Raw genomic sequence first — 26,770 nt, 5'->3', positions numbered from 1 at the left:
CAGAGCCATCATTTTGAAAAGAACCGCCTTGCCCAACAAAGAGAGAAGCAAGGACTTTCAGTGGTCGATATCACTTTTCAACCTCTGGATTGGTGGTAAAAGATTGTGGGTAAAACGAAGCGCCGGATCGGAGGTAATGAAGATACCGATATAGCGGAAGCCTTACGAAGCGATCTGTATCGGGCCGTGTTTCCGGAGGACTGGCAGATTTCCCTGCAAAACTTAGAGCATTGATTTAGACCAGTTTATGGTAAATCCAGAATATCTGCCAAACACCGCAAGAATATCTAGGAGACATATCAACAAAGCTCTTTGGGAGGTCAAATACAGCAGAACATCATCTGCGTATAACGAGATCCTGTGTTCCCATCCAGGGGACCAACGCATACCACGAATCATTGGATCCCTACGGATCCATGCCGCCAAAGGCTCCAGTGCCAAGGCAAAGAGGAGTGGAGATAGAGGGCATCCTTGACGTGTTCCATGGCTGAGTTCGAAGGGTGCCGCCATGCGGATATTCACAACAGCTTGGGCCATGGGCTTTGAATATAATAGTCAAACCCAACCAACAAACTCATGGCCAAATCCCAGTTCGTCCAATACCACAAAGAGATAAGGCCACTCTACCATGTCAAAGGCCATGGTGGCGTCTAGCGACAGCAGGACTGCCGGTTTCAAGATGGTTGATGCTCTGCCCAACACTCCATGCAACCTGAGCAGGTTTAGGGCAGTGTTGCAGTGAGGCATAAAGCCAGACTGGTCGGGGTGCACCAGGGTGTCTATCCCTTTTACAAGGCGCGTCGCCAATATTTTAGCTAGGATTTTGGGCTCGGCATTAAGTTGTGATATGCACCGATAAGATGTGCAGCAGGTTTTAGGTTTACCATCTTTATGAATGACTACAATGTTGGCAATTCTCTGATCAATTAGAAGTATCCCCTTCTTTCTGCTATCTATAAACATTGAGTGAAGGCGGGGAGCTATCTTGTCAGGCTATAGCTTGTACACGTTGGACTGGTTGGGGAGTACACTATCACGAATTAGGGCCGCATTGTCTCCCTCTGTGTACTCACCCTCCGTGCTGGAAATTTTCTGATAATAATCGGCAAAACTATCTGCGATGCGTTGCGGGTTTGTGATTGGGTCAGCTCCCTCCCCAGACAGCGTGGGTACCAATCTGTCCACCCATTTCTTCCTATCCAACCATGCAATCTACTTCCCCGCTTTGTCCCCATGCTCATAGATCCTACTTTGCATCTCTATCCCCTGCGCCTTAGCCCTGTAAGTTGCTAGCCCCTCGAGTTCATCTTGCTTTAAGCTCAGGAGATGTAATTTCTCTGGCATTACCGTGTGTTCCAGCTCTTCTTCAGTGTAAGTACGTCTTCCTCCGCCCTCGCCAAGTCTTTTTGTGCTTCCTTTTTCCTACCAGTGATGAGGGATAAGGCTTCCTGGCGGATAACCATTTTATAGGCTTCCCATAACATTTGGGCGGAGTCCACGGCTCCCTCATTTTCTAGGAAATAATGTTCCATCGTCTGCATTAACTTCTTCCGAATGGTGGGGTCTCGTAAATGCCATGGATTTATGGGAGCAATTCTCCCTGCATTTGTGTGGCCCAAGACCATGTACATCCAAACTGGAGAGTGGTCTGAAATACCCCTGCCCAGGTGTCTGATCTCTCGGACATCACATGCTTGTGCCGCCAGGACTAGGATATAGTCAATTCAGGATAGACTTAAATGGGCCCCAGATCGGAAGGTATATTGGAACCTATCCGGATTACACACCCTCCAACCATCCACCAGCCCCATAGCTTCAAGGAAGTTAGAATGCCACCTCTGTGCGGGTATGATTTATCGTGGGGGGGGGGTGGGGGGGTGACGGTCAGGCTTGCCGGATACCAGTGCGTTAAAATCTCTCCCTATAATGAGAAGGCCGGGAGCGCTAACAGGGGGGATCATAGACTGAAACACAGGTGATCATCCGTCCCTCCCACAAATCTGAAATTCCAATGTATCTACCCCTATTATCGGGCCACAACAGATTGTACCGTGAAGGGGAATAATTTCTTAATTAAGATGCCCACCCCTCTGTTGAAGATTGCAGGTATTTGTTAGCATGAGCTGAAAGCCATTTTGTACTTAACAGCCATTTTAGTTAGCCATGTGCTTGCCATGTGCTGTTTCCCTTTTCCAGAGCCTTGCACATGCTCAGAGAGGCCTAGCTGGTAAAATGCACCTGCTCCTAATATAGAACTGTCAGGCTATTCTTGCTGATGTAAGGAGAAGTAACTCTCCTCCCACTTTGTTGAACAAGCAAATCTTGTACACCCATTCTAGTCATTTTGTAGCTACATGTGCCATGACCTCCCCTTGGTTTTATGCTGACTAATGTAACCTAAGCATATATAAGGTCCCAATTTTCTGTACTCCTTAGAATGCCTCCTACAGTTCCTGAGGGTACTGTGTGACATAGTCTCCCTCATCTGAGGTTATTAAAATATGTATTTTATATTACACCTTCTGTGACAATCTCTTCTTTGTTGGTTTAAAAGGACCAGGTGTATCAGTGAGACCCCTGAGAAGGTTTCTATGTTCTATACCTCATGAACCTGACATAAAGCCAGCATGTGCAGCCAACCTGTACCCCCCTCGATTCATCACTTGACACGTCTTGCCAATCAGATGAGTTTCTTGCAACAGTAGGACGTCACGGGCATGTCTCTTGATATATTGATGCACCACACTGCGCTTAATCTTGTCACCCAGCCCATTGATGTTCCAGCTGAGTAAAACATTACCCCCAGCATGACCCCCTAAACAACCCAAACACCACTGCACTACCCTAAATCCTAAAACACTCCCACCAGCACAACCCCCTATACTACTTAAACACCACTGCACTATCCTAAACCCTAAAACACTACCCCCAGCACGACTCCCTACACTACCCAAACACCTGTGCACTACCCTAAACCCTAAATCTACCCCCCACATGAGCCCCTACACTACCCAAACACCCCTGCCCTACCCTAAACCCTAAAACACTACCACCAGCACAACCCCCTACACTACACAAACACCACTGTGCTACCCTAAACCGTAAAATACTACTCCAGCACGACCCCCTACACTACTCAAACAACAATGCGCTACCCTAAACCCTAAAACACTACTGCCAGCACGATCCCCAACACTACACACACACTTCTGCAGTACCCTAAACTCTAAAACACTACTCCCAGCACAACCCCATACACTACCCAAACACCTGTGCACTACCCTAAGCCCTACATTTACCCCCGCATGAGCCCCTACACTACCCAAACACCACGGCCCTACCCTAAACCCTAAAACACTACCACCAGCACGACCCCCTACATTACATAAACACCACTGTGCTACCCTAAACAGTAAAATACTACCCCAGCACGACCTCCTATACTACACAAACACCACTGCGCTACCCTAAACCCTAAAACTCTACCCCGCACGACCCCCTACACTACCCAAACACCACTGCGCTAACCTAAACCCTAAAACACTACCCCCAGTACGACCCCCTACACTACCCAAACACCACTGCGCTACCCTAAACCCTAAAACACTACTGCCAGCAAAATCCCCAAACTACACACACTTCTGCACTACCCTAAACCCTAAAACACTACTCCCAGCACAACCCCCTACAGTGCACAAACACCACTGCATTACCCTAAACACCAGTGCACTACCCTAAACTCTAAAACAGTCCCCACAGCACGACCCCCTGCACTACCCAAACACCACTGAACTGCCGTAACCCCTAAAACACTAACCCCAGCACGACCTCCTATACTGCACAAACACCACTGGGATAGCCTAAACGCTAACACTCTACCCCCACACGACCCCCTACACTACCCAAACACCACTGCGCTAACCTAAACCCTAAAACACTTTCCCCAGCATGACCCCCTAAACTACCCAAACAACACTGCGCTACCCTAACCCTAAAACACTACCCTCAGGACGACCCCTACACTACCCAAACACCACTGCCTTACCCTAAACCCTAAAACACTACCACCAGCACGACCCCCTACACTACATAAACACCACTGTGCTACCCTAAACAGTAAAATACTACCCCAGCACGACCTCCTATACTACACAAACACCACTGCGCTACCCTAAACCCTAAAACTCTACCCCGCACGACCCCCTACACTACCCAAACACCACTGCGCTAACCTAAACCCTAAAACACTACCCCCAGTACGACCCCCTACACTACCCAAACACCACTGCGCTACCCTAAACCCTAAAACACTACTGCCAGCAAAATCCCCAACACTACACACACTTCTGCACTACCCTAAACCCTAAAACACTAGTCCCAGCACAACCCCCTACAGTGCACAAACACCACTGCATTACCCTAAACACCAGTGCACTACCCTAAACTCTAAAACAGTCCCCACAGCATGACCCCCTGCACTACCCAAACACCACTGAACTGCCGTAACCCCGAAAAAACACTAACCGCAGCACGACCTCCTATACTACACAAACACCACTGGGCTAGCCTAAACGCTAACACTCTACCCCCACACGACCCCCTACACTACCCAAACACCACTGCGCTAACCTAAACCCTAAAACACTATCCCCAGCATGACCCCCTAAACTACCCAAACAACACTGCGCTACCCTAACCCTAAAACACTACCCTCAGGACGACCCCTACACTACCCAAACACCACTGCCCTACCCTAAACCCTAAAACACTACCACCAGCACGACCCCCTACACTACATAAACACCACTGTGCTACCCTAAACAGTAAAATACTACCCCTGCACGACCTCCTATACTACACAAACACCACTGCGCTACCCTAAACCCTAAAACACTACTGCCAGCAAAATCCCCAACACTACACACACTTCTGCACTACCCTAAACTCTAAAACACTACTCCCAGCACAACCCCCTACAGTGCACAAACACCACTGCATTACCCTAAACACCAGTGCACTACCCTAAACTCTAAAACAGTCCCCACAGCACGACCCCCTGCACTACCCAAACACCACTGAACTGCCGTAACCCCTAAAACACTAACCCCAGCACGACCTACTATACTACACAAACACCACTGGGCTAGCCTAAACGCTAACACTCTACCCCCACACGACCCCCTACACTACCCAAACACCACTGCGCTAACCTAAACCCTAAAACACTATCCCCAGCATGACCCCCTAAACTACCCAAACAACACTGCGCTACCCTAACCCTAAAACACTACCCTCAGGACGACCCCTACACTACCCAAACACCACTGCCCTACCCTAAACCCTAAAACACTACCACCAGCACGACCCCCTACACTACATAAACACCACTGTGCTACCCTAAACAGTAAAATACTACCCCAGCACGACCTCCTATACTACACAAACACCACTGCGCTACCCTAAACCCTAAAACTCTACCCCGCACGACCCCCTACACTACCCAAACACCACTGCGCTAACCTAAACCCTAAAACACTACCCCCAGTACGACCCCCTACACTACCCAAACACCACTGCGCTACCCTAAACCCTAAAACACTACTGCCAGCAAAATCCCCAACACTACACACACTTCTGCACTACCCTAAACCCTAAAACACTAGTCCCAGCACAACCCCCTACAGTGCACAAACACCACTGCATTACCCTAAACACCAGTGCACTACCCTAAACTCTAAAACAGTCCCCACAGCATGACCCCCTGCACTACCCAAACACCACTGAACTGCCGTAACCCCGAAAAAACACTAACCGCAGCACGACCTCCTATACTACACAAACACCACTGGGCTAGCCTAAACGCTAACACTCTACCCCCACACGACCCCCTACACTACCCAAACACCACTGCGCTAACCTAAACCCTAAAACACTATCCCCAGCATGACCCCCTAAACTACCCAAACAACACTGCGCTACCCTAACCCTAAAACACTACCCTCAGGACGACCCCTACACTACCCAAACACCACTGCCCTACCCTAAACCCTAAAACACTACCACCAGCACGACCCCCTACACTACATAAACACCACTGTGCTACCCTAAACAGTAAAATACTACCCCTGCACGACCTCCTATACTACACAAACACCACTGCGCTACCCTAAACCCTAAAACACTACTGCCAGCAAAATCCCCAACACTACACACACTTCTGCACTACCCTAAACTCTAAAACACTACTCCCAGCACAACCCCCTACAGTGCACAAACACCACTGCATTACCCTAAACACCAGTGCACTACCCTAAACTCTAAAACAGTCCCCACAGCACGACCCCCTGCACTACCCAAACACCACTGAACTGCCGTAACCCCTAAAACACTAACCCCAGCACGACCTCCTATACTACACAAACACCACTGGGCTAGCCTAAACGCTAACACTCTACCCCCACATGACCCCCTACACTACCCAAACACCACTGCGCTAACCTAAACCCTAAAACACTATCCCCAGCATGACCCCCTAAACTACCCAAACAACACTGCGCTACCCTAACCCTAAAACACTACCCTCAGGACGACCCCTACACTACCCAAACACCACTGCCCTACCCTAAACCCTAAAACACTACCACCAGCACGACCCCCTACACTACATAAACACCACTGTGCTACCCTAAACAGTAAAATACTACCCCAGCACGACCTCCTATACTACACAAACACCACTGCGCTACCCTAAACCCTAAAACTCTACTCCGCACGACCCCCTACACTACCCAAACACCACTGCGCTAACCTAAACCCTAAAACACTACCCCCAGTACGACCCCCTACACTACCCAAACACCACTGCGCTACCCTAAACCCTAAAACACTACTGCCAGCAAAATCCCCAACACTACACACACTTCTGCACTACCCTAAACCCTAAAACACTACTCCCAGCACAACCCCCTACAGTGCACAAACACCACTGCATTACCCTAAACATCAGTGCACTACCCTAAACTCTAAAACAGTCCCCACAGCAAGACCCCCTGCACTACCCAAACACCACTGAACTGCCGTAACCCCTAAAACACTAACCCCAGCACGACCTCCTATACTACACAAACACCACTGGGCTAGCCTAAACGCTAACACTCTACCCCCACACGACCCCCTACACTACCCAAACACCACTGCGCTAACCTAAACCCTAAAACACTATCCCCAGCATGACCCCCTACACTACCCAAACAACACTGCGCTACCCTAACCTTAAACACTACCCTCAGGACGACCCCTACACTACCCAAACACCACTGCACTACACTAAACCTTAAAACACTACCCCCAGCACAACCCCCTACACTACCCAAACACCACTGCACTACCCTAAACCCTAAAACACTATACCCAGCACAACCCCGTACACTACCCAAACACCACTGTGCTATCCTAAACCCTAAAACACTACCCCCAGCACAATCCCCTACACTTCCAAAACACCACTACACTACCCTAAACCCTCAAACACTACCCCCAGCACAACCCCCCTCACCACCCAAAGAGCACTGCACTACCCTAAATGTACCTCCAGCACAACCCCCTACACTACACAAACACCACTGCACTACCCTAAACCGTAAAACACTACCCACAGCATGACCCCCCAACACTACACACACCACTGCAATACCCTAAACTCTAAAACACTACCAGTCTGTCGGCCCACAGCTCTGTGTCTGCAAACCGTCGGCCAATTGCTGTCCCTCGGCGAGTGAGCCCATCTGCTTGCAGCTCAGACCTGCAGCTCTACCTCTGCGAGCCAGCCCGTTATCTCGTAGCTGTGTCTCTGCTAGCAGGGCCGTTGGCCCATTGCTTGCCCTTAGCGAGTCAGAGCACAGCTCTCTCTCTGCGAGCCAGTATACTGCTGTGCCTTTGCAAGCCTACGGCCCATAGCTCTCCCTCTGTGAGCCGCCCCCGGGTCGCAGTTCTTCCTCTGCGAGCCTGCCTTATGGCTCGCAGGTCTCCCTCTGCTAGCCGGATTGCAGCTGTCACTCTGCGAGCCGATATTGGGAATATAAGGATGCTCTAAAAAGAGCTCTTGTGTTTAATATTTGTAGCTACATATAAGTGTGGGTGCACAGCTTCAAGTTATTTAGAAAAACTCGATTTCCCTGATTTTTGAAGTGCACTCCATCACTTCTGTAGATATCATCCATATGAAAACGTATGTTGTTGTTGTATCTCTCTGACATTAAAGCAGCTAAAAAAGACTATTTTACTAATCTTATAATGGAAGCGCGCCAAAATCAAAAAACCATCTTCACCATAGTCAAGTCCTTCACTCATCCGAAAGCTCTCACCACCGATATACCTCCCTCAGAGAGTCTTTGCAACCAAATTGCAGACTACTTCGTTGACAAAATTGTCAACATTCAGAAAGACTTTCCTCCACCCCCGACAACCATCGTACAAGTAACAGTTAACTACCCTCCTCTCTCCACTTTTAAACCAGTATCCTTGCAACAGACAAGCAAGGCAATCCGGGCCTGTAAATCAGGAGCACCCACGGATTCCTGTCCCCCAATCATTCTTCACCATCTGATTGACACAGTCAACCCTTACATTAATGGAATCATTAATGAATCCCTTGAATCCGGAATTGTACCTGCCGAATGGAAGAAGGCTACTGTCAAACCCCTGTTGAAAAAACAGAACAAACCATCCACAGACTTGACTAACATGCGCCCCATCTCCTTACTTCCTTTTCTGGGCAAAGTCACGGAGCACTTAGTGCACGAGGAGCTTAAAACCTTCACAGAAGCCCATAACATCTTGCACCCACAGCAATCGGGCTTCCGCTCCGGTCACTCCACCGAAACAGCTTTGATCGAGCTTGCTGACTCTATCAAATTCCTACAGGATGAGGGCAAGCAAGCTGTCCTCATCCTGCTGGACCTCACAGCAGCATTCGACACTATCTCGCATGTTATTCTAATCAATCGAATGCGAGAGATTGGCGTGACAGACTCAGCCCTGGCCTTGATTTCTTCATTCCTATCAAATAGGTCCCAGACTGTGGCACTAGGACCACACCTTTCCTGCGAAAAGCCAATCACATCTGGAGTGCCCCAGGGGTCCATATTGAGCCCTCTTTTTTTCAATATCTACATGGCACCCCTCTTAGCTGTGATAGAATCACATGGGATCCTGGTCACGTCTTACGCTGACGACACTCAATTGGTCGTCACCATTGACAAACAGCGTACTGACGCAGAGCTCCGGTTTAAAAACTGCCTCTCTGACGTCTTTGAGTGGCTAAATACTAATCATCTTAGATGCAATAGCGCAAAGACAGAGATCATCCCAATAGGTAAGAACCCTTCTTTTTCCCCTAAAGATTGGTGGCCCACAGGATCCGAGGCCCCTCCTAGTGCAGTTACATCAGCTAGAAACCTGGGCGTACAATTCGATTCTTCCCTTACTTTTGACGACCATGTTAAGATCACTGCCGGTCGATGCTTTGGATTAATAAAATCTCTGAGGAAATTTTTTGATTTCCTCCCAATTGCAGCCAGAAAGTCAGTCGTGGTAGCCCTTTTACTTTCCCGACTTGACTACTGCAACGGCCTTATGGCCGGAGTGAAAAAATCTACCCTCAGAAAGTTGCAGAGCTTACAACATGCTGCAGCTCGACTGGTTTTACAACTCCCCAGAAGGTCATCTGCGTCTGCAGCCCTGAATTCACTTCACTGGATGCCACTGCACAAAAGAATCTTTTTCAAATTGCTTCTCACAGTTCATAAAACCATGCAAAACACAGGACCCCGTTACTTTGTAAACCGTTTCAAGCGCTATAACCCTTCGCGCTGCTTGAGATCCTCTGGGACCAACCTTGTTCAAATCCCCAGATTTAAATATAAGACCAGAGGAGGAAAATCCTTCAATGTTCTGGCAGCCAAAGCCTGGAACACCTTACCCGCCGACCTTAGAGCCATTGACAATGAGAACAATTTCAGAAAACTTCTCAAGACATGGGTCTACAAACTACCAGACTCCTCTGTCTTGGCAGCCATTTAGTTCTCTCTTCCATTCACCCCACTTTTTCAGTTATTCCTTGCAACTCGCCCAGCGCCATGATGCTCCCCTGGGAGCGAACGCCTGCGCTTTACAAATGCCCATAAATATCAAAAATATCAAATATCAAATATCAAATATCAAAATATCGACCCCATTCCATGGTTTCTGAGGTATGCAGACACATCTTTGTTGACATTCTTCATAGATTTTTCAATCTGAGGACAAGATTGGTTTGACCATTTCCACTTCTGTCTTTGGCATATATTGTAACTAGCAGCCCATCCCGACCTTGTCCGGGAGCAATCAGGCTTCCCCGACCCCCGCCCGCCCGCCCCGACATTGTCCAGCAGCCCGACCCCCGCCTGGCCCGTCCGCCGCCTACCCCGACCCCCGCCTGCCCCTCCAGCAGCCCGGCCCCTGCCCGGCCCATCCCACCCCTGCCACAACCACCCGCCTGCCTCGACCCCCACCTGCCCCGACCCCCGCCTGCCCCGACCCCCGCCTGCCCCAACATGGGTCCCCTTAGCAACGACACGGAAGCGGAGCTCAAACACATGGCTTCCATAGGATCACCTCACCATTCCTTATGTATGGCCCACAAACTGTTGCGTGGTGTATTGAGTGGCTCCATAGTGTGTACCCTTTGTCGCTAGAAGTTACACAATCTTGACTGTTCACACTATTAGTGGAGCGCGTTAAGTAAAGTAAGCTACGGCCCGTCCCCCGCCTGCCCCGACCCCCGCCTGCCCCTCCAGCAGCCCGGCCCCGCCCAGCACGTCCCCCGCCTGCCCCGAACCCCGCCCCGACCCCCGCCTGCCCTGACATGGGTCCCCTTACCTCAGCCACCGCTCCACCCCCGCGCTCCTCAGTTTACCGCTCCTCGCCGCTGCTCGTCACCTCACCGCCGCTGGCCTGTCCGCTCCTCAGTTTACCACTCCTCGCCGCTGCTCGTCACCTCACCGCCGCTGGCCTGTCCGCTGCTCCTCACGTCACCGCTCCTCCCCCCGCGCCATGTCCGCCGCTCCTCGTCTGGCTCCTGGATGCCGCTCCTCCCCGCGCTCCTGACATGAGCACGCTACTTCAGAGAGACTACTTTTTTTTTTTTCACTGTAAATTTTGAAATAACTTTTTTTATTTTATTTATATAGCCTATAACCATCTACACACCCTGACGATTCCAACGGTGTATCGGGTGTGTGGATTGGCGCTGTGGTTCCCGAGTTTACCCGCCTCAAAGGCTGAAAGTTCTTCCTTTATTATAGTAGTATAGATATACAAAGACAGTTTGAGGCAAAGGCAACATCAATTGTCCAAAGGTGTCCTTCATTAGCATTTCCAAACCTACCCCAGTCAATGTGCCTAGGTCGTTACCACCACAGTGCACAATCATGAAGTCAGGGTGTTGGAGATGCAAACAGGTTTTAACCAAAGGCAGCAATTGGTGCTACTTCAATCCTCCCTGTACAAACCATTTAATGTCCACAATTTGGAAACCTAGGTCTAAGTCAATATGTCTCTGTTCTGCATACCTCTTGCACCAGAAACCATAGCTATGTCCTACGATCCGCACTAGCATTTTGAAGGTATGCTGGAAGGTATGGCTAGATGTCTTTAGCTCATGCCGTCCATTCATAGAATAAGAGATATGTTTAAAGATGGGAAACTACTTTTTTGCTCCCATACAAAATGATAACTGATTGGAAGATGAAAAGCATTGTTTCCCTAAAAAAGTAGGGTGCATATTAGATTTGAGGAAAAGCATCTTCATCATTGGTTAATAAAAAGCAGTTTCAACGTCGAGTACATATCATAGGATAAAATTTGCTCAGCTCAACCACACCTGCTACTTGCATTTGGAAGGCACTATTCGAACTTAAAGCAATGGTGAACTTTCAACCTGCACGTGTCGTTACATGTTCGAGAAAATATTGCAAAAAAATATTGTTAGGTTTAAAAAAATGATGAACTTTTAATCTGCACATGCCGTTAAATGTTCAAAAAAATGTTACAAAAAAATATTGTTAGGTTTGAAAAAATTATGAACTTTTAACCGTAGAAAGTTCTAGAAAGTGTGTAGATGAAATACGTTGAACTTCTCACCTGTAAGTGTCCTTAAATATTAAAAAAAACTTTGTATGGAAAGTTAAAAAATAACCAATAGAAAGATGTTTTGCAATCTGAAAAAAATCAAGGAACTATTCTGATTTGGTCTTTACATGCATTTATGTGTGGAGCAACAGGGAAATTGTGCCATTACTGGTTCCATTATTTATTTATTTTTTAAATATTTTTTTTGCATTTTTAACCGACATAAACACAGCTGGCAAATCACAAGCGATTAACCATACACCCCTGGGCTCCCCTGACCCCCACCCACCTTCCACAGTGACAACATCATAATCATCTGCATAACAAGATCCAACACCCACCTACAGTACATCTGTTTGCAAAGTCCATTGAACAGCCAGCAGCCCCCTTCGAGTCCGGGGCCCCCAGGCCACCCTTCATCACCTCGGAACACGGCCGTATTCAGCAGGACCCTTAGCACATCAATCAGAACTCAACCCCCCATCATGGCCATGATACCTTCTCCACTTTCCCCATACTCTGTGGAACTTCAGGGGACAGCCTCTGGCTTTATAGGTGACCCTTTCCGCTGCCATGTACAGATCCATTCCTTGTCTCCATTCCCCCACCCGGGGGGCGACGGCGCTCCCCACCCCTTCGCTACGCCCCTCTTTGCCACCACCAGGGCCAGCATTGCGAAGATCAGGTATGGGCGACTAAAATCCACATCGTTGGTTATCCCTAGCAAGACAAACTTAGGTTCTATAGCAAGCTCTGTCTCCAACACTTTACTCACCTCTCCTAGTATATGTGTCTAGTAAGTGTGAATAATAGGGCACTCCCATATGATATGATAGAAGTCCCCCTGGGTGTCTGTATCTAAGGCAACAAGAGTCACTGGCTCGTCCCATGCGGTGTAGCCTCACCCTATCATAGTCAACCCTGTGTAGTATCTTATATTCGATGAGTCGTAGCTGGGATTTTATCGCAACCTCCCTGTGGAGCATCAGGGCTGTTTCCCAGTCTACTGTGTTTATCTCGCCCACTTCCTTTTCCCAGGTTGCCCTCAGTTTCCCTAGCCTAGCAGGTGTATTATTATTCAGGGTCTTGTACGTCAGGGATACCAGATTGTGAGGTACCTGTTCCTGCAACAGACGCCCCTCTAATGGGCATATTCCGGCAAGGGAGAGGAGAGCGCCGGTTCAGCTCCCCATGCATGACACAATTGCGCATATTTAAGGAACTGTGTGTGACGGAGTCCATACTCCGTTGCCTGGGTCTGATAGGATATATGTTCCCCTCTTGCCACCAGATCCGCCAACGTGGAGATTACGATATCGTCCCACCCCTTGAACCCCCTGAGTTTGTGGAACTCCCTCAGCCAGGAGCAGGACCATATTGGCGTCTGTTTTGTAGGTTTATGTACCCATCCCATCATCTTTGTTGCCCTGTCCCAGACCTCTATGGTTATTTGTGTGGCCGGGAGTAATCGTCTCCTTCCAGTGCCCCTGTATAAATAGTGCAGGCTAGTGCGTCATGCCATGGTGTCCCTTTCCAAGCAGTATGTAGGGTGGTCAGCCGAAGCAAGGAGCCAGTCATTGATCGGCACCAGATGCTCAACCCAGTAGTAAGCCTCTATATCGGGCAGAGAAATCCCTCCATTATACTGATTCCTCTGGAGTATGTCAAGAGCTATTCTGGGTTGTTTTCCCAGCCACAGCAGGGAGCGCAATTCTGCGTGTATCGTTTTGAACGTCTGTCTGGGGAGGGGAAAGTATTAATTTTGTAGAGCACATAAGAAGCGAGGTAGCATGATCATTTTAAACATTGCAGCTCTTCCCAATATCGTGAGAGGAAGAGCTTTCCACCTAAGGCCGTCATCCGCAAAGTTCGTAATCACTCGCGAAATGTTTTTTTGATAAGACACATTTCTGTTAGTTGTCAAACAGATTCCCAGGTACGTAAACCCCCCTGTGTGACCTGGAGGGCCCTAGGCAGGGGGGGGCAATGTTACTTCCTTTCGTGGGCTATACAGGATCGATTTATGCCAATTTATCGTATACCCCAAAAAGGAGCCATACCGATCCAAGAGTCTTGAAAATGCGGGGACTGTAGTGTCCGGTTGGGTGATATAGAGCAGTATATCATCTGCGTATAGCAAGATTTTCTCTTCCTGGGTGTCAGTATGGGATATCCAAAATCCCCGTACACCTGTCGCCTGCCTAACCACACAGGCCACTATTTCAATGATGAGGGCGAATAGCAGTGGGGACAAGGGGCACCCCTGCCGGGTCCCCCTCCTTATGGGAAAGTCTTCAGAGAGGATCCTGTTTACCTTAACCCGGGCTCTAGGGTCAGCATACAGGAGTCCCACCCACTTCCAAAAGTTAGGGCCAACGCCAAATTTTATCAAAGCTGCCTCCAGGAAGGGCCAATGTACTGCATCAAAGGCTCTTTCAGCATCAAGGGAGAGTAACATATGTGGATCTTCCCGCCTCTCCACCTCTGTGAGCCAGTTATGGGTCAGCCGTAGGTTTTGCCTTGTCGCCCTGTCAGGTAGGAATCCAGTCTGGTCCTGATGTACCAGGCCTGAAATCACCTGACGCAGTCGGAGAGCCAAGATCGTCGCCAAGAGCTTAACCTCCACATTCAGGAGGGAGATTGGTTGATAAGACCCACATTCCTTGGGAGGCCTACCTTGTTTATATATGGGTACGATTGTGGCCATCCCCATATCAAGTGGGAGAATGCCCTCTTGAGATGCATCTTTAAACAGTGCTAATAGGTAGGCCGTCAGTAAATTGGCTCCTTTTAAAAAAAATTCTGCTGGTAACCCGTTTGGGCCTGAAGACTTTCCCAGCCGAAGTCTGGCTAGCGCCTCCCTGATTTCAGTAGCCGAGATATCCGCTTCTAGGGTCTCCTTATCCTCATCTGTTAAACTCAAGGTTGGAATAGTAGTCAGGTAATCGATGATCTCCGCCGACTCACCCAGGTCCCTGGCCTTGTAGAAGTCGCTAAAGTAGGAAGCAAAAGACCGTACAATCTGGGTGTCCCCCCTTTGCATCTGTCCCTGCCTATCTACCATGCCCTCTATCCACCTGGCGTCCCTTTCTTTTTGGCTCAGCCACGCTAGAAGCTTCCCAAACTTATTCCCAACGTCATACAATCTGTGTAGGTTTGCTAATGCCTGTGCTTTGGCTTCGTCCATTGCTAGGTTTTAATACTGCTGCTGAACATCAGTCAGTCGCCAGAGCACCTGCGGGTCTCTGTCGGACAGGTACTGCCATTCTAGAGTTAGTATTTGGGATTCCAAGGAGGTAAGTTCCACCTGCGCTTTCAGTTTCTCCCATGATATTCAATTTGAGGTCCTATCCCGGAGTAATGTTTTATATGCCTCCCACACTAGCACGCCTGATTGCACCGAGCCTACATTTCCTGCAAAGTATACTTTTGTGTCAGCCCTAAGGCCCCGCATTAGCTCTGTGTTCTGTAGGTCCCATGCCACCAGTCTCCATCCCGCACCCCTGGCCCTGGTGATCCCGCCTATCCTGACCAGGAGGGGTGTATTCGGCTTCAACATCTACCCCAAAAGCATGTCGTGGTAGGAAGACATAGTCAAGTCTCGAGTGTACCTTATGTGCCCCTGAGTAGTATGAGTAGATCCTGGTATCTGGATGCAGCCACCGCCAGACGTCTGTCAAGCCTAACGTAGTCGTGACCCTAGCCAGTGATGTAGTCGGGGCCATCTGCCCGGTTCCCTGATCGGTCCATGGGGATGGACATTATGTCGTTGAAGTCCCCACCTATGATGTGTTCTGTGTCTGATGTGTCCAACAGGATCTCAGCCAACCCGGAGAGGGTCCTGGCCTGGAGTATCGGGGGAGCGTAAATCAAGACTACCGTGACCCCATGTTCCCGATACTGCTACATACGTCCCCTGAGGGTCTGTCCAAGTCCGGTTTATCACAAAGGGAGGGGATTTTTTATTCAAGATAGCTACTCCCCGGGAGCCCACGTATACCCCGCGTGTGCCAATTCTTTGTAGGGTCCTCTCGCCAGAATCCCACATTTCGTTCGTTTAAGATGGGTCTCCTGGAGTAGGGCCATATCAGGGTGTACCCTTTTAACATATGCCATCACCAGTCCTCTTTTAACCTTTTCCCCTAGGCCATTCTCATTCCATGTGATAACCTTGTAGGGGCAAGTTACCAGACTCCCTTCTCTGGGGCTATGGTCAGTCAAAGAAGCCATGTAGGTGTGTGGTGCGAATGTACCTCTGGCAGGAGGTGGACAGTGAGTGCGCCTCTCATTTTCGCCCTGTGATCAGTGTGCCAACTAAACATACAAAGAAACTTAAAAACAAATCTCTTGAACCATAAACAAAATGGAACCCCTCCTCGAACCATTCCAACACCTCCTCGGGAGTTTGGAAGAAGTGGGATTTGCCTAGGAACAGGACTTTCAGTTTTTCGGGGAAAAGCAACATATATTGTATCTTAATTTGGCTTCCACAGAGTCGAAAGTGCGCCTCTGTCTCTGTACTTCCCCACTATAGTCCAGGAAAATCATTATGCGGGTGTTTTCATGACGTATTTCCCCAATTTTTCTAGCCTCCCGTAATATCATGTCCTTGTCCAGGAAATTCAGGAAGCGCGCTATCACAGGCCGTGGCTGTGCTCCCATAGGGGGTTGGGCCATCAGTGCCCTGTGCACACTTTCAATAACGAAGCAGGACTAGAACTTGTCCATCGGGAAGGTGTTACGCAGCCATGAATGTTGTCCCCTTAATTCCTTCTCGGAAGCCCACGAAGCGGAGGTTATTGCGTTGCGCCCTGTTTTCCGCATCGTCCACCCTCCCCAGCAGGTATTTATGTGCAAACTGGGATTCCTTCATGCCTTTGTGGAGGTCCTGCACCGAGTCTTCAGTCTCACCCAGCCGTGTCACCATCTCCGTGACTCTTTCAGCGAGGTTTCTGAGATGGTGGTGCAGTAACGCTACCTCCGCTCCTACTGCCCCAATCTGACCCTCCAAGGCCATCCTGGATGCTTGTATTTTCTGAAGGAGGGTGTCCGTATCTGATCGGGCGCCCGGGTGCTCCTCGTGGGGGGGTACGCTAACCTTCGCAAATTGGTCCATCTTGCCCTGTAGGGGCGGTCTCGGTTCCCTGTCTCTTCCCGCCACTCGTGCTTGTCTCACCGTGCACTCTCCACCTGCCGCGTGTGGGCAGTCCACGCTCCATAGGTAGTCCACCTGGAATGTCGTAGTACCGGAGAGAGGAGGAGGGGGCAGTTCAGCCTGGGCAGATTTCTGGACGCCGATGCCCTCACCAGCCTCCAGGGCCCACCTCTCTATCCAGGGGCCCGGTCAGAAGTCACCAACCTCAGATCAGCAGTCCATCTCCCTCTCCTGCCACATCCCCCACAGTCACGCTGGCCCCTGCTTCCAGAACCAAGCCCCGCTTTCTGCTCTGGGGGTTCGCGGGGACAGTCTCACACCAGTCAGGCCCTTCACCACCGGGCCCAGCTCTCCAGGGCTGTCCTCAATAGCGCCTCAGTATCTCGTGCGCAAGCGGGGGTCCACATAGTCCAGCACCAAGTCCGCTCTTCTCTCACCTCCGTCTCTCTACTTGGCCACTCCAGAGGCCAACGGTGGGGGGGTGCTCCCTCAGGCCAGATCCGTGACCCCACACAGCTCTACCCCGCCTCTGGCACTCGCAGCCCCCCGCTCCTCACCTCTGGCACCCACGTGGCGCCACTTCACAGCCCACACACCAGTACCAGGAGCATCAGGTCCAGCACAGTCATCCACCGCCGGGCAATCCCACGCCCCAATTGGCAGCTGCTGTCCTGCTAGCCATTAGGCCTGATCTCCCTCCTTGCCACTACGGGCCGCGGGCGCCTCGCTGTTTCAGTCCTGGCCTCTCACAGTGGTGCCTGGTCCCTGCTTCCTGCTCCGCCTGCCAGCTGAGCCGCTCATCCCTCGCATCGGCCTGTTGGGCCTGTCCGCACTGCAAGAGCTCACCAGCTCAGCCGCCTCCCCTCGCCCCAGAGGGGGAGGGGCTCCACACCTAGGCTCTCGACGCTTCACCAGGCCCAGCCAAGCCAGCAGGGACAGTGCCTCATCTCACCCGCTTCAAACATTGTGCGGAGGAGGCCCGGTTCTCGTGCCAGCCCCAGTGCCTCGCATCACCCCAATCCGGCGATCCGGCGCTCAGGCCTGCCCCTCGCCTCCTCGGCCTTGTCCTAGCGCCATCTTGGCTTCTGTCTCGCGGCAGTGGGGTGAAGCCGCGCAGCAGTCTCCAGGGTTTATGGGAAGGTTTACATCCCCCTCGATCCTGCGGTATCAGTCAAGCATTGTCATACGTTTTGGTGGTCTCCGGGCCTGCGGGTCGCCGGATTTGGTGTCGAATGGAGCTTTCAGCCGGAGCTCGATGAAAGCACATCTTACTCGGCCATGCCCCCCTACTGGTTCCATTTTTGATTAAAGCGATGCATTACATGTACTGTGTGACAAAGAAAGAATTGCATGTGTTTGTGAAATTTGAAGTCTGCATACCAACTACGAAGGTAAGTTAGAAATTAAGAAAGTGTGTTATGTGGTCTGTAGTAGTGTTTAAGTATTTGAGGTAATATTTTTAACTATGAATGTATTTTTTATTTCTAAATATCATAGTGTTAGTAAAGTGTGGTGTTTCACATTGGTTGTAAAACATGGATAAATTGTCAGCAGTTGTTAAACAAGTACTTTATATATGTTTAGGAGTTTAGGAGTTTTTCATAACGAAAAGGTGTAAGTTGTCATCTGTTAAAGACTGTGTGATTTTGAAAATTAGATGTAGCGTTAATTTGGATTTGTATATCTATTCTGACAAGATAAACAGAATGTCACACGTTTCCAAATTACGCTTAGTCTGGAAATAGTGGGGAAGGGGTGAGAGTAGAAAATTAATTTGTTATTAACTTAACAGAGATGGAACAAAACCCAGAAATGTTATGTGCACAATTTGTGGTATCATTTTTTACACTGAGAGGTAGATTTCAATATCAGTGAAAGCTGGTGTGGTACTGGGAGGCTTTGTATTTGGGTGTTCTTAGAAAATCTAAGTTGTTGGGGAGCGTTTCTTCAGAAGACATTTTTTATAAATATGTGAGACAAAAAATAAATGAAAATGTTCTCTGTATATTTTCTGCACAATGTTGTTCACAGTGCTAAAGTAAATGTGATTATTAGTGAATGTAATTCTCAGGGTGTATTTCTCTGCTGAATATACGCAGGCCTTTAAGTGGTCCGGGTTTAGTCGGTACTGAGCTCCATTACCCCTTTAAGACAGTCGCCAATTTTTTCATCCCACTTAAAGCTGTTAATATACATATAGTAAAAAGACTAAACATAAAAAGTTTTGTAAGTACACATTCATTTACTCTCTCCAGCTCCCACCACCAATTTTTGCCCCCAGCAGTACTGTTTATAAAAATAATCTAATACAGCTTTTTGTATTATAAAAATAGCACTTCTAAGTTTATTGCCATATTGGTAGGATTTATACTATATAGACAATGTTGCAATCAGTTTGAATGGTATGAAACTGCACTGTATTATGTTCTAAATATTACATATGCATAGGTTGTGGTTTGAATATAAGTGAAGACAGGTGTTATACTGCGAACCTGTTCATAATGTGCACTGATTACATGGAGAGTAAATGGACAAAGTAAACGTACACTTTGCTTTGTGTATGTATGCATGGTTTGAATCATTTGATGATACTTTACAATATAAACTAAACACTATTTGTTGTTTACAATTGGGTACAGTGCACAGTGTTAGTAGTTAGTGACTAGATGCTGGTAAAAGGATTATTTATTGCTCTTTCTTACGAAATAAACGTGGGGAGGGCGTTTCTTTACAGGAGATGTTTTATAAATGTGTGAGAGATAAAAAAGAAAAAAAGAATGTTCTTAGTAAATTTTCTGTACGATTTTTTTCACACTAGTAAACTAAAAGTGATGAAAATTGTTAGGTTGTGTCTCTCTGCTGAATATACGGAGGCCTTTAAGTGAGCCGAGTCTTACCGTACTGAACACTGCTATCCCTATCAGACACCCGACATTATGTTATTCCCACTTAAAGTCCTCAATACACGTATATTAAAGGAACGGTACAATAAATGTTTAGGAATTACACCTCTGTTTACTCTCCTCATCTCCCACCCCCATTTTGTGCACCCAACAGTAGTGTTTAAAAAAATAAGTAATAGCGATTTATCTAGTATGAAAATCGCACTTATACCTTTAGTAGCATGTTCGTGGGATCTGTAGTGTAAAGAGAAGGTTGTAATCAGTTTCAATGGTAAAAAAGTGATGTGACATATGTTTGAAAGATTACATGGTTTTAGGAATAAGCTCTCCCTCTGCGAGTCCTCGGGCCTGCAGTTGTACCTCTGCACACCAACACTGGAAATATACCGTAGCTCTCTCTCTACGAGAAACCCCATTCATGCTCCCTCTCCCCAAATCACCGTCCCGCAGCTATCCCGTTGCAAGTTGATGGCCCGCACCTCTCCTTATTCTAGTCGGCGTGCATCTCTCCCTCTGCGAGCCGATGTGCTGCAGCTCTCCCTCTACGAGCCAGCCAGATGACTCACAGCTCTTCCTCTATGAGCCAGCCCGCCCGCTTGCAACTCTCACTCTGCGAACCACCGGTCGGCTCGCAGCTCTTCACCTGTGAGCCGTCGGTCCCGCAGTTGTACCTCTGCAAGCCAATACTGGAAATTTACCGCAGCTGTCTCTCTCTCTGCGAGATACACCCTTCATGCTCCCTCTCTCCACATCACCATTCCGCAGCAATGCCTTTGCAAGCCTACGGCCCGCACCTCTCCCTATACCAGTCTGCCCGCAGCTGTTCCTCTGCGAGCGAGCCCACAGCTGTCCCTCTTTGAGCCGACAGGCCGCAGCTCTCCCTCTACGAGCCAGCCCTTTGGATCGCAGCTCTTCCTGTATGAGCCAGCCCGCCAGCTCACAACTCTTCCTCTGCGAACCACCGGTCGGCTTGCAGCTCTTCGTCTGTGAGCCGTTGGGCCCACAGTTGTACCTTTGCAAGCCAACATTGGAAATATATATCGCAGGTCCCTCTGCGAGATACACCATTCACTCTCCCTCTCCCCATATCACTGTCCCTCACCTATACCTTTGCAAGCCAACAGCCAGCACCTATCCTTATAGCAGTCGGCCAGCAGCTGTTCCTCTGCGAGCCGGCACGCAGCTCTCCTTCTGTGAGCCGATGGGCCGCAGCTCTTCCTCTATGAGCCAGCTAGTTGGCTCAGAGCTCTTCCTGTATGAGTCAGCCCACTGGCTCTCAACCCTCTCTCCGTGAACCACCGGTCGGCTCGCAGCTCTTCCTCTGAGAGCCGTCGGACCCACAGTTGTACCTCTGCAAGCCAACACTGGAAATATAGCGCAGCTCTTTCTCTGCGAGGTATTCCCTTCATGTTACCTCTTCCCACATCAACGTCCCATACCTATCCCTATGCAAGGCTACGGCCCGCACCTTTCCCTATAGCAGTCAGCCCACAGCTGTTCCTCTGCGAGCTGGCTCGCAGCTCTCCCTCTGCGAGCCGACGGGCCACAGCTCTCCCCCTACGAGCCAGCCAGTCGGCTCGTAGGTCTTCCAGTACGAGCCAGCCTGTCGGCTTGCAACTCTCCCTCTGTGAACCACCGGTCGTCTTGCAGCTCTTCGTCTGCGAGCCGTCGGACCCACAGTTGTACCTCTGCAAGCCAACACTGGAAATATAGCGCATCTCTCTCTTTGCGAGGTATTCCCTTCATGTTACCTCTTCCCACATCAACGTCCCATACCTATCCCTATGCAAGGCTACAGCCCGCACCTTTCCCTATAGCAGTCAGACCACAGCTGTTCCTCTGCAAGCTGGCTCGCAGCTCTCCCTCTGCGAGCCGACGGGCCGCAGCTCTCCCCCTATGAGCCAGCCAGTTGGCTTGTAGGTCTTCCAGTACGAGCCAGCCTGTCGGCTTGCAACTCTCCCTCTGCGAACCACCGGTCGGCTTGCAGCTCTTCGTCTGCGAGCCGTCAGGCCCGCAGTTGTACCTCTGCAAGCGAACACTGATAATATTCCGCAGCTCTCTCTCTGCAAGATACCCCCTTCACGCTCCCTCTCCCCACATCACCATCCCTCACCTATCCCTTTGCAAACCAACGGCCCGCACTTTTCCCTATAGCAGTGGGCCCACAGCTGTTCCTCTGTGAACCGGCCCAAAGTTCTCCCTCTGCGAGCCGATGGGCCGCAATGCTCCCTCTACAAGCCAGGCAGTTGGCTCACAGCTCTTCCTATATGAGTCAGCCCGTGGGCTCGCAACTCTACCACCGTGAACCACCGGTCAGCTCACAGCTCTTCATCTGCGAGCCGCCTGGACCTACAGTTGTACCTGTGCAAGCCAATACTGGAAATATACTGTAGCTCTCTCTCTGCGAGATACCACTTTCACACCCCCTCTCTCCACATCAGCGTACCGCAGCTATCCCTTTGCAAGCCAACAGCGCTGTAGTTTTGTGAATCAGATACAGCGTTGATTTGTGTTGAGAAATCAATTTGGCTGAGATAAAGAAAATGTCGCACGTTTGGAAATTATGCTTGGTCTGGAAATAGTGGTGAAGGGAGGGGGCATATTTATGTGTTATTAATTTAAGGCAGATTAAACAAAAACAGTTATATTATGTGTACAGCTTGTGGGCTGATTTTTCAGACAGAGAGGTATATTTGAATATACGCCAAGAGAGGTGTTGTACTGCAAGCACGTTTACAAGGTGCAGACATTACATGGAGAGGAAATACATAAAGTAAAGTGTACCTTGTTTTGTACATGTATGCATGGTTTGAATAATTTGATCATACTGTTAGATATAATGTACAATGCCCGGTGATGCGGGGCAAGAGAGAGTGAAGGAGGTATTTCTGAGAGAGAGCTGTGGTATATTCTCAGTATTAGTTTGGAGACAGATAGGTGCGGGCTGGTGATGTGTTGTGTTGCAGGGATAGAGCGGCGGGCACTACGGTTTGCATAGGGAGAGCTGTGAGACGTTGTCTTGCATAGGGATAGCTGCAGGCTGTTGATGCGGGGTGAGGGAGGGTGAAGGGGGTATCTCGTAGAGGGAGAGATGCATTATATTTGCAGTGTTGGCTAGTAGAGGCAGAGTTACGGACTCAGCGGCTTGTACAGATAAACCTGCGGGCCCGATGGTTCGCAGATGAAGAGCTGCGAGCCGACCGGCGCTTCGCAGAGGGAGAGTTGCATGACAGCGGGCTGCCTTGTAGAGGAAGAGCTGCGAGCCACCTGGCTGGCACATAGAAGGAGGGCTGCCTCAGCAACCAACCCTGGAAATATACAGCTACTCTCTCTCTGTGAGATACCCCATTCACGCTCCATCTCTCCATATCACCGTCTCTGACCTATCCCTTTGCAAGCCGACAGCCCGCACCTTTCCCTATAGCAGTTGAACCTTAGCTGTTCCTCTGCGAGCCGGCCCGCAGCTCTCCCTCTGTGAGTCGATGGGCCGCAGCTCTCCCTCTACGAGCCAGCTAGTTGGCTTGCAGCTCTTCCTGTACGAGCCAGCCCACCAGCTCTCCACTCTCTCTCCGGGAACCACCGGTCAGCTCACAGCTCTTCGTCTGTGAGCCGTTGGGCCCAGAGTTGTCCCTCTGCAAGCCAACACTGGAAATATACTGCAGCTCTCTCTCTGTGAAATACCCTCTTCACGCTCCCTCTCCCCACATCACCGTTCCGCAGCAATGCCTCTTCAAGCCTACGGCTTGCACCTCTCCCTATGCCAGTCGGACCGCAGCTGTTTCTCTGCGAGCGAGCCTGCAGCTGTCCCTCTGCAAGCCGATGGGCCGTAGCTCTCCCTCTATGAGCCAGCCAGTCAGCTTGCAGCTCTTCCTGTATGAGCTAGCCCACTGGCTCGCAACTCTCCCTCTGCGATCCACTGGTCGGCTCATAGCTCTTCATCTGCGAGCCATCAGGCCCGCAGTTGTACCTCTGCAACCCAATACTGGAAATATACTGCAGCTCTCGCTCTGTGAGATACACCCTTCACACTCCTTCTCCCTACATCACCATCCCGCACCTATCCCGTATCAAACCGATGGTCCGCACCTTTCGCTATAGCAGTTGACCCTCAGCTGTTCCTCTGTGAGCTGGCCCGCAACACTCCCTCTGCAAGATGATAAGCCGCAGCTCTCCCTCTACGAGCCAGCCAGTCGGCTCGCAGCTCTTCCTGTATGAACCAGCTAACCACCGGTCGGCTTGCAGCTCTTTGTCTGCGAGCCTTCGGGCCGCAGTTGTACCTCTGCAAGACAACACTGAAAATATACTGCAGCTCTTTCTCTGCGAGATACCCATTTCACGCTCCTCTCACCACATCACCATCCCACAAGTTTCCCTTCACAAGGTGAGGGCCTGCACCTTTCCCTATAGCAGTCGGCACGCAGCTGTTCCTCTGCAAGCCGGCTCACAGCTCTCCCTCTGTTAGCGATGGGCCGCAGCTCTCCCTCTACGAGCCAGTCAGTCGGCTCGCAGGTCTTCGTGTATGAGCCAGCCTCCTGGCTCTCAACTCTCCCTTTGCAAACCACTGGTCGGCTCGCAGCTCTTCATCTGTGAGCAGGCGGACCCGCAGTTGTACCTCTGCAAGCCAACACTGGAAATATTCTGCAGCTCTCTCTCTCTGCAAGATACCCCCTTCATGCACCCTCTCCCCACATCACCATCCGGCACCTATCCCTTTGCAAGCCAATGGCCCACACTTTTCCATATTGCAGTAGGCCCGCAGCTGTTCCTCTGCGAGCCGGCCCGCAGCTCTCCCTCTGTGAGCCAACGGGCCGCAGCTCTCCCTCTACGAGCCAGCCAGTCAGCTCGCAGCTCTTTCTGTATGAGTTAGAGGTAGAGTCCGTAACTCTACCTCTACTAGCCAACACTGCGAATATACCACAGCTCTCTCTCTATGAGATACCCTCTTCACCCTTCCTCACCCCGCATCAACAACCCTCAGCTATCCCTATGCAAGACTTGATGGGTTGTACAGATAAACCTGCAGGTCCGACGTCTCACAGACGAAGAGCTGCGAGCCAACCGGTGGTTCACAGATAGAGAGTTGCGAGCCGGCGGGCTGCCTCATAGAGAAAGAGCTGCACACCGACTGGCTTGCTCATAGAGGGAGGGCTGCCTCTGCAAACCAACACTGGAGATATACCGCAGTTCTCTCTCTACGAGCCAGCCTGTTGGCTCACAGGTCTCCCTTTGTGAGCCAGCCCGTCGACCAACGGCCCACAGCTCTCCCTCTGCGAGTCAGGCCTTCGGCTCGCAGCTCAGCCTCTGCGAGACAGCCCGTCTGCTCGCAGCTCTTTCTCTGTGAGCCGTCCAGTCCGCAGCTGTAACTCTCTAAGCCAATATTGAAAATATACCGCAGCTCTACCTCTGCCAGATACCGCCTTTACCGTCATTCGCAACCCATCACAGGTTTGAAGAGGCCCACAGCTGCTGCTGTGCGAGCCGACCCGCAACTCTCCCTCTGTGAATTAGCACGCAGCTATTTCTCTGCAAGCCAAAGGCTCGCAGTACTCCCTCTAGAAGCCAGCAGGTCCGCAGTTCCACTTCTGCAAGCCAATACTGGAAATATACCGCAGCTTTCCCATTGCTAGATACTCCCTTTACCTTCCCTCTCCCCACATCACCGGTCGCCGGTATTCTTTTGTAAGCCGACGGCCCACAGCTGTCCGTATGCGAGTTTGCCCGCAGCTGTCCCTATGCGAGCCGGTCTGCAGCTCTCGCTCTGCGAGGCAGCCCCTCAGCTTGCAGCTTTTTGTCTGCGATCTGTTGGGCCTGCAGTTGTACCTCTGCAAGCCAACACTAGAAATCTACAGCAGCTCTCTCTCTGCGAGAAACCACCTTCGCGCCCCCTCTCTCCACATCACCGTCCCACACCTATCCCTTTGCAAGCTGACAGCCCGCACCTTTGCCTATAGCAGTTGGCCCACAGCTGTTCCTCTGCAAGCCAGCCCATAGCTCTCCCTCTATGAGCCGACGGACCGCAGCTCTCCCTCTACGAGCCAATCAGTCTGCTTGCAGCTCCTCCTGTACGAGCCAGCCCACCGGCTCGCAACTCTCCCTTTGCGAACCATCGGTCAGCTCGCAGCTCTTCGTCTGCGAGCCGCCGTGCCCGCATTTGTACCTCTGCAAGCCAACACTGGAAATATACCACAGCTCTACCTCTACCAGATACCCCCTTAACCTTCATTCGCACCACATCGCTGGTCTGCAGCGGCCCGCAGCTGTTGCTGTGCGAAGTGCCCCACAGCTCTCCGTCTGTGAATTGCTAAGCAACTGTTCCTCTGCAAGCCAAAGGCTCACAGTTCCCTCTATAGATGCTGTCAGACCCGCAGTTCTACCTCTGCAAGCCAACACTGGAAATATACCACAGCTTTGCCATGCCAGATACCCCTTCACCCTCCCCTGCCCCTCATCAACATTCACAGGTATCCTTTTGCAAGCCCACGACCCACAGCTCTCCCTATGCAACTCAGCCCGTAGCTTTCCCTCTGCGAGCCGGCCCTCACCT

At 50.4% G+C, this 26,770-nt stretch overlaps 1 protein-coding gene and 1 pseudogene across 1 annotated transcript in view; one reads left to right on the top strand and one right to left on the bottom strand.

Annotated features, from left to right (window-relative positions):
• LOC144824919 (NXPE family member 1-like) overlaps positions 1-26,770 on the bottom strand; it is a 749,464-nt gene that overhangs the window by 702,323 nt on the left and 20,371 nt on the right. The window lies entirely within an intron of this gene.
• LOC144824233 (elongation factor 1-alpha, oocyte form pseudogene) overlaps positions 8,293-26,770 on the top strand; it is an 81,751-nt pseudogene continuing 63,273 nt past the window's right edge.

This window comes from Lissotriton helveticus, chromosome 3_1 (genome assembly GCF_964261635.1).
Source record: "Lissotriton helveticus chromosome 3_1, aLisHel1.1, whole genome shotgun sequence".
Taxonomy (NCBI): domain Eukaryota; kingdom Metazoa; phylum Chordata; class Amphibia; order Caudata; family Salamandridae; genus Lissotriton; species Lissotriton helveticus.
Note: the sequence above shows the minus strand (reverse complement) of the source record. Positions and strands in the feature narration are given on the sequence as shown.